At 44.9% G+C, this 9,332-nt stretch overlaps 1 long non-coding RNA gene across 1 annotated transcript; it reads left to right on the top strand.

Moving 5' to 3' along the window:
- The first annotated feature begins 1,600 nt into the window (after positions 1 to 1,600).
- On the top strand, positions 1,601 to 7,147 carry LOC142908874 (uncharacterized). Its single transcript, XR_012932017.1, has 3 exons — positions 1,601 to 1,680; positions 4,415 to 4,479; positions 6,127 to 7,147. It is a non-coding gene; the product is annotated as an uncharacterized LOC142908874 (long non-coding RNA).
- Positions 7,148 to 9,332: the final 2,185 nt, after the last annotated feature.

Raw genomic sequence — 9,332 nt, 5'->3', positions numbered from 1 at the left:
GTTAATACGATGTAACGTGATGCAGTATATTTCACTGCAGTAATCCAATTTTGTTAATATGCCTGTCAATAATTTAGAATGTATACTTGTCTGGTTTTGTGCATACTTGTAACATTTGATCTATAAGGGTCAAACATTGATTAAGTGATGTTAGGACAAAGTGTGTGTGTGTGTTTGTTTGAAAGTAACCTGTACAGAGAACTCAGGTGAGACCCGTTGTTCTTGTGATACTGGTCAAAGGGTACTTTTGTGTTCCACGAAGCATCTGGAGAAACTCATCGTCTTTGAAATAGGGAGCATGCTCGGATCATTTATCAATTACAAGGCATACCACTTAAAAGTTACACGTATAGGAGGAGGTACATTCTCTACAACACGAATTGTAGTTTTGTCTTACGTGTTGACGTAGATTTTGTCTAACTAGGACTAGAAATGCTCCTTGCTGATTCACGTCTGGATGTTCGTAACCATCGGTTGAAGCAAACCCCATTGCTGTTGTTGAGACGCTGTGCACCAATAAGGGTCCAACACATTGATGGCCTTCAGGCCAGGAAAGTCACAACATTTGCACACGAAGGACGCATTCACGCAGGTACCCCATGCTCCGTTTTTGAAGTTTTAAAATGAAACATCTTTGAATTGTGTTGTGTTTTGAATTAGATGATTTTATTTCCTCATTAAAAGCTTGTATCAATTTACATCTGGAAGACTTCATTGAAAAGGACATTTCGTGTGAATTTTCTCTTGTCATTAAGTAGATGGCCTTGCCGGGGGTTCGGTTCAATGCGGACACAAACAGTGTACACACACACAATGTACACACACACAGTGTACACACACAGTGTACACACACAATGTACACACACACAGTGCACACACACAGTGCACACACACAGTGTATACACACAGTGTACACACACAATGTACACACACACAGTGTACACACTGCACAGTGTACACACACAGTGTACACACACAGTATACACACACATTGTGTAAACACAGTGTACACACACAGCATACACAGTGTATACACACAGTGTATATACACAGTGTACACACAATGCACACACACATTGTACACACACAGTGTACACACACAGTGTATACACAGTGTATACACATAGTGTACATACATACACAGTGTACACACACACACAGTGTACACACACACACAGTGTATACACAATAATGTCCACGTTGTTGCTGAGCTCACACACCCGAGGGAGCAATGGAAAATGAATCTAAATCAACTTAAACTCCAACTCTGTTACGTCCCCACTCTTAATTACCTCATCGGCGTGAAACGCCAGGGTAAGGTGTACCTCGCTAGTGACGTCATGTCACCAAGGTTTTCACCCCTCCCCCGTCCACCGCGCTCTTGAGCGTGACTTCACCTCCGCTCGGGTTACCGCCGATATCGTTCCAGTGGCAATCCTTATTTGGGCACAGCTACGCCCAGTGACCGGTGGCTCATTAACATAATGTGACCGTTAAAGCCGTCGCGAGTTTATTGCGACGGGTTCAGCGCCCACGCCCCCATCCCGCGACGTATGGGCCGGCCTGATTAACATAATTTATTCAGTTAGCCGCTCGTGGAAGGGCAGTGACGTCATACTACTTCCTGCGGTCGCGAGGTAACAGGAAGTTGCCGTTTGCGCGCTTGCACTGAAATCCGAGGTGAGAAATTCTCATCGTTGTGGTGGTGGTGGTGGTTGTTGTTGTTTACCAAGGTAGAGCCTCTCTCTCTCGTAGGGATGTCAGTTGAGTAGCAGCGAGCATGGGAATCGATGTCCAGGTTGGAACTTTACAACGCGGGGCCTAGCCACGCGGGGCCTTGCCTCCTGCCCTCGCCTGATTGCGTTTCGTTGGTTATCGTACTTGGTGACTTTAACAAAGGTAATCTCAGCCACGAACTCCCCAAATACATACAATTCATTAAATGCCCAACCAGAGAAGGGAACACTCTGGATCACTGTTACACTACAGTCAGTAGAGCCTACCACGCCGTCCCCCGAGCAGCACTAGGACACTCTGACCATGCCATGGTCCACCTGATTCCTGCATACAGGCAGAAACTAAAACTCTGTAAACCTGCTGTGAGGACATCTAAACAGTGGACCAGTGAGGCTGTGGAAGATTTGCGGGCGTGCTTAGACTGTACTGACTGGGATATGTTCACGACTGCTACCAATAGTCTGGATGAACTCACAGAGGCTGTGACGTCCTACATCAGCTTCTGTGAGGACTGCTGTATCCCAACACGTACCAGGGTGAACTTTAACAACAATAAGCCCTGGTTCTCAGCAAAGCTCAGAAGGTTGAGGTTGGAGAAGGAGGAAGCGTTTAGGAGTGGAGATAGAGACAGATTCAAGGAGTCGAAGAACAGGTTTAGCAAAGCGGTGAGAGAGGCTAAACGACTGTACTCAGAGAGACTAAAACACCAGTTCTCTACAAACGACGCTGCTTCTGTCTGGAGAGGGCTCAGGCAGATCACCAACTACAAACCCAGAGCCCCCCACACCACTAACGACTCCCGCCTAGCCAACGACCTGAACGAGTTCTACTGTAGATTTGAAAGACAATTGGACTGTCCTGAACCACCCCTTCCAACCCAAGAGGCCCCATCCCCCACCAATACTACAGAGACGACTATCTCCTTTCAGGAGGGAGAAGTTAATAGACTTTTCAAGAGGCAGAATCCACGCAAAGCAGCCGGGCCGGACTCTGTCTCTCCAGCCACCCTCAGGCACTGCGCTGACCAGCTGTCTCCGGTGTTCACCAACATCTTTAACACCTCCCTGGAGACATGCCATGTACCAGCATGTCTCAAGTCCTCCACCATCATCCCTGTGCCCAAAAAGCTAAGGCCAACAGGACTAAATGATTACAGACCGGTCGCCCTTACATCTGTGGTAATGAAGTCTTTTGAGCGCCTGGTCCTGGCACACCTCAAAGCCATCACAGACCCTCTCCTGGACCCCCTTCAGTTTGCCTACAGAGCCAACAGGTCTGTGGACGATGCAGTTAACATGGCCCTCCACTTCACCCTACAGCATCTGGACGCCCCAGCATCCTACGCCAGGATCCTGTTTGTGGACTTCAGCTCTGCCTTCAACACCATCATCCCTGCCCTGCTTCAGGACAAGCTCTTCCAGCTGAACGTGCCATACACCACCTGTAAATGGATCACAGACTTCCTGTCTGACAGGAAGCAGTGCGTTAAGCTGGGAACACAAGTCTCTGGCTCCAGGTCCATCAGCACCGGAACTCCTCAGGGCTGCGTCCTTTCCCCTCTGCTCTTCTCCCTGTATACCAACAGCTGCACCTCCAATCATCTGTCCGTCAAACTATTGAAGTTTGCGGATGACACCACCCTCATTGGGCTGATCTCTGGTGGGGATGAGTCTGACTATAGGTGGGAAGCTGACAATCTGGTGACCTGGTGTAGCCAGAACAACTTAGAGCTAAATGCTCTAAAGACAGTTGAGATGGTTGTGGACTTCAGGAAGAATACAGCACCACTCACCCCCATCACCCTGTTAGACTCCCCAGTAAAAATTGTAGAGTCCTTCCGCTTCCTGGGCACTATTCTCTCCCGGGACCTCAAGTGGGAATTGAACATCAGCTCCCTCACCAAGAAAGCTCAACAGAGGATGTACTTTCTACGGCAGCTGAAGAAATTCAACCTGCCAAAGACAATGATGGTGCAATTCTATACAGCGATCATTGAATCCATCCTCACCTCCTCCATAACCGTCTGGTACGCTGCTGCCACTGCCAAGGACAAGAGCAGACTGCAGCGTATCATCCACACTGCTGAGAAGGTAATTGCCTGCAATCTACCGACCCTCGAGGACCTGCACACGACAAGGTCTATGAGGCGAGCGAGGAAGATTATGGCCGATTTCTCCCACCCTGGACACTCTCTGTTTCAGCTACTCCCCTCCGGCAGAAGGCTTCGGTCCATCAGGACCAAAACCTCACGCCATAAAAACAGTTTCTTCCCATCTGCTGCTGGCCTGTTAAACAAGGCCAAGGGCTAACACTGTTTTTAACATTTGATCTACATAACGACACGTTGCTGATATTAACTATGTTTCCCTATTTGTATTTTTAAATTATATCTTAAAGCTATTTTATATTCGATTTATTTAATTTTATATACTTCAGCCCCTTAGTGTTAGACTTTTAACCCTTATTATAGTAAGACTTGTTTAAAACTTATTTAAGATTTTAGATTCCTATATGTTGAATGTATGCACCATCCTGCCAAAGTAAATTCCGTGTCGGTGTGAACTTACATGGCGAATAAAACCCTTTCTGATTAAGTTTAATTTGTCTTCACCCGGCTCGCCACTTTGTAACTTTGTTTTATTGTCAATATTCACGCAGTTTTTATTTTTTTCACCAGGCCAAGCCGCTTGAGCTGCTATACCGCTCTTGTTATCAGAAGCGACCTGCCCACAACAACACAAGGTGAGGCTTTGTCAACGTGTGTGAATGTTTTGACTTAAAACTTTGGTGACTGCAGGAATTAATATTCTTGGTTCTTTCGGTAAAGTCACGTAGATAGAAAATAAAATAAAAATAACAGATAATAAAAATAATTTAAAAAATTGTAAATAAAGCAAAAAACTCACGTTTTGATAGCAATACAAGTGGACTTTATTTAATGTTATTGTATTATCTGTTATTGTTATTTTCTATCTACGTAACTTTACCGAAAGAAAGAAGAATACGTGTTTTGATTTAAATTTTGATTTAAAGCTTTCGTGACTGCAGTAATTCATATTCTTAGTTTTTTCGGTAAAGTCACGTTGAAGAGAAACAACAAAATAACAAAATATATATAAAACAATAAAAAAATTCTCACGACGTTTCGACCATAACTCAAACGGTCATCATCAGGTGTGTCGGTTTGCATAAATGTATTTTGAAAACGGCATATTTATTTATTTATATATTTTTAAAAAAAAACGTTTGCGTCACGCGCAACGATTGGCAGTTTGCCCAGGACTAGTCCATCTATTTTTTGAAAAGAGGAGGGGGGAGACGAAATTTGTTTTTATGTATGCTGTCTGAAAGCCACTGTAAGCGTGAACAATCAATCAAGAACTGAAATGATTTATCAAATCTTTCCAATGATTGCTAAGATAGAATCCATCTTCTCGGTTGAAATTGTCTCTGTGTTTGTATATGTGGATAGCCTCATGAACGAATCTCTCATGGAAGCCAGATGGCTTACAAAGAACCTCCGTCTTGGAGAAGTCAATGTCATGTGAGCCTACTGAATTATAACAATGATCTGCTACGGCCGAGGTGTTGGTCCTACCGTGTTTAAGGTCTGCTTTATGTTCACGAATGCGGTCCGAGATATGGCGTTTGGTTTCTCCAATGTAACTACTACCACAGAGGCAACTTAGTTTGTAGACACCAGGGTATTGTATGTCTGGAATCACATCTTTTACAGACGGAACCAGATTACGGATTTTATGTAATGTGTTGAAATATGAAGAGGTGATGGTGAAGAGGGAAGAAGTGATGGTGAAGAGTGAAGAAGTGAAGGTGAAATGTGAAGAAGTGATGGTGAAGAGCGAATAAGTGAAGGTGAAATGTGAAGATGAAGATTCAACTCCAAAATGGGACCTTCACATTAATGGAGGCAACGTGAAGCAGGAGGAGAATTCTGACTGTGAGGCAGAGCGAGGAAACTCCCAGCAGTTTGTGGAAGTGGAGGTGTGGGTGGACTTCCTCCGAGACAATACAAAGTCAAGTGGAGACCCGGTAGATGTGTAAGCCAGAGACGATGTCGCTACTATAGATGCACCTTTGTCACAGGCCTTTAATGACAAGAATGTGAAGTTGAACACTCAATTCCTAGGTTCAACCTGCAGAGTAAGAGCGGCCAGTCTTTGTGGACCTGTGGATTGGGGATATCTCTAACCAGGAGCGAGAGCCAATAAGCTCCCAAGCATTCACTATTTTATCAATTGCATTTATATGGTGCCTGCTTAATCGCCCCTACGTGACTTTACCGAAAGAACTAAGGAGTATGGATCCCTGCAGTCACAAACTTCAAATCTAGATTGTCTCAGCAACTCGGAGTTTTGTATCTCGTTTCAGACACTCGAAGAGCATCCCCAAGTAGCAGCTGCCCCTGTGTGGCACAAGGTGGTGGCCCTGCACCGGCCTGCATGTGAACAAGAGCCTGTCAGTAGGGGGCGTTTGTTGATGTGGCATCTTAGTTGTGGAGGTTGTAGGTAATTTTTCGATTTAAAGCTTTCGTGACTGCAGGGATTCATCTTCTTCTAGATTGTCTCAGCAACTCGGAGTTTTGTATCTCGTTTCAGACACTCGAAGAGCATCCCCAAGTAGCAGCTGCCCCTGTGTGGCACAAGGTGGTGGCCCTGCACCGGCCTGCATGTGAACAAGAGCCTGTCAGTAGGGGGCGTTGGTTGATGTGGCATCTTAGTTGTATAGGTTGTAGGTAATTTTTCGATTTAAAGCTTTCGTGACTGCAGGGATTCATCTTCTTGGTTTTTTCGGTAAAGTCACGTAGAAGGGAAATAATAAGATAATAAAAATTAAACATAATATAATTCTCACGACGTTTCGGCTGCTTGCGAACGTCGTGAGAATTTTATTTGATTATTTTATTATCTTATTATTTCCCTTCTACGTGACTTTGTAGGTAATGTTTAGAATGTTATCAATTTTGACCGAGACGCCAGCGTGCAAATGGCAATAGTACGTTGTACATACACTGTTCAGCAGACGGTGCATATTTTTTTTTAAAACAGCTTCTTGTTAATACGATGTAACCTGATGCAGTCTATTTCACTGCAGTAATTCAATTTTGTTCAAATGCCTGTCAATAATTTAGAATGAATACTTTTCTGATTGTGCGTATGCATGTAACATTTTGTCTGAGGGTCAAACATTGAATAAGTGATGTTAGGACAAAGTGTGTGTGTGTTTGGAAGCAACCTGTACAGAGAACTCAGGTGAGACCCGTTGTTCTTGTGATACAGGTCAAAGGGTACTTTTGTGTTTCACGAAGCATCTGCCTCTGGAGCAACTCATTGTCTTCGTAATAGGGAGCACGCTCGGATCATTAATCAGTTACAAGGCATACCATTTGAAAGTTACACGTATAGGAGGAGGTACATTCTCTACAACACGAATTGTAGTTTTGTCTTACGTGTTGACGTAGATTTTGTCTAACTGGGACTAGAAATGCACCTTGCTGATTCACGTCTGGATGTTCGTAACCATCGGTTGAAGCAAGCCCCACTGTTGCAGTTGAGACGCTGTGCACCAATAAGGGTCCAAGCATTTTAGGGCCTTCGGCCAGGAAAGTCACAACATTTACGGCACACGAAGGACGCATTCACGCAAGCGCCCCGTGCTCCGTTTTGAAGTTTTAAAATGAAACATCTTTGAATCGTGTTGTGTTTTGAATTAGATGATTGTTATTTCTTCATTAAAAGCTTATTTCATTTTACATCCGGAAGACTTCGTTGAGAAGGACATTTCGTGTGAATGTTCTCTCGTCGTTAAGTTAGATGGCCTTGCCGGGGGTTCGGTTCGATGCGGACTTTCACCTGGTTGGGATTGCGGGATCGAGATGAGGCGACACGGAGCTGCTGGCCGTCTGCAGATCGATTCCAATGTAATCGAGCGTCTGTCCCTGCGCCTCCGTCGTTGGTACAGGGGGTGCGTGTCTCCGTTGTGGAGTTTCTGGATAATGTTTGGAATTAACCCAATTTTGACCGTGACACCAGCATGCAATGACCTGTGCGTTGTGAATGACACGTTATGTTTTACATCTGCCGTTTAGCAGACTGCGCATATTGTGGTGAATGTTACTGGGGTAGCCAGGTGTGCCTGTCGGATTTTAACCTTGATCGTCTGCAATAAATAGAGAATGTGCTACCACATTCTTGGTTCTTTCGGTAAAGTCACGTAAATAGAAAATAACTAAAACAAGAAAATTGGAAAATAATAAATTGATGAAAAGATGCCCATTGGTCGACTGAGATGACTGTGCCCCCCACAGTGTACACACATACAGTGTACACACACAGTGTATACAGTGTACACGCACACAGTGTACACACAGTGCACACACACACAGTGTACACACACACAGAGTGTACACAATAATTTCAGTTTATATATTTTGGTATACCCCTGTGAGCCATTCGGCTCTTGAATCAAGTGCAACCACAACAAACACGAACAAGAAACACATCTTAAAGTGACTACTTTGTGTGACTCTGCAAACAGAAAATCCATGAAAAAAACAGCAAAATGTTCCTGAAAAAAGCACCGTACACCAACGCTGTGTGCTAAAAATCCCAGTGGGATGCAATGTCCACGTTGTTGCTGAGTTCAAGGGAGGGAGCAATGGAAAATGAATCTAAATCAACTTAATTTCCAATCCCGCTCTGTAACGTCACTACTCAGCAGCACCTCATCGGCGTGAAACGCCAGGGGGAGATGTCCCTCGCTAGTGACGTCATGTCACCAAGGTATTCACCCCTCCCCCGTCCACCGCGCTATTGAACATGACGTCACCTCCGCTTGGGTCACTGTCGATTTCCTTCCAGTGCCAATCCTTATTTGGGCAAAGCTACGCCCAGGACTGGCGGCTCATTAACATAATGTATTCGTCAAAGCCGTCGCGAGTTTTTTTCGACGGGTTCAGCACCCCACGACATATGGGACGGGTAACAGTAGCATAATTTATGCATTCTATAAGTTATTTATTTACGGAGCAGCTCATTGTGGGAGGAGCGTGTCTCGTACCCCGGATGTGATGTCACGTTACCTGCTTACCCGCGTGACGTCACGAGGTAACCGGAAGCTATCGCTTCCTGCACTGAAATCCGAGGTGAGAAATTCTCATTGCGATTGTGGTGGTGGTGGTTGTGGTGGTGGTTGTTGTTGTTGTTGTTTACCAAGGTAGAGCCTCGCTCTCTCGTAGGGATGTCAGTTGAGTAGCAGCGAGCATGGGAATCGATGTCCAGGTTGGAACTTTACAACGCGGGGCCTAGCCATGCGGGGCCATGCCTCCTGCCCTCGCCTGATTGCGTTCACTTTAATTATCTCGCTTAAGTTTAATTTGTCTTCACCCGGCTCGCCACTTTGTAACTTTGTTTTATTGTAAATATTCACGCAGTTTTTATTTTTTTCACCAGGCCAAGCCCGCTTGAGCTGCTATACCGCTCTTGTTATCAGAAGCGACCTGCCCACAACAACACAAGGTGAAGCTTTGTCAACGTGTGTGAATGTTTTGACTTAAAACTTTGGTGACTGCAGGAATT

This window comes from Petromyzon marinus, unplaced genomic scaffold, assembly GCF_048934315.1.
Source record: "Petromyzon marinus isolate PM22_M1 ecotype Great Lakes invasive population unplaced genomic scaffold, UKy_Petmar_22M1.pri1.0 PM_G_Scaffold_106, whole genome shotgun sequence".
In the NCBI taxonomy this organism is placed as follows: domain Eukaryota; kingdom Metazoa; phylum Chordata; class Hyperoartia; order Petromyzontiformes; family Petromyzontidae; genus Petromyzon; species Petromyzon marinus.
The sequence above is the reverse complement of the archived record's forward strand: the minus strand, read 5'-3'. Positions and strand labels throughout refer to the sequence as shown.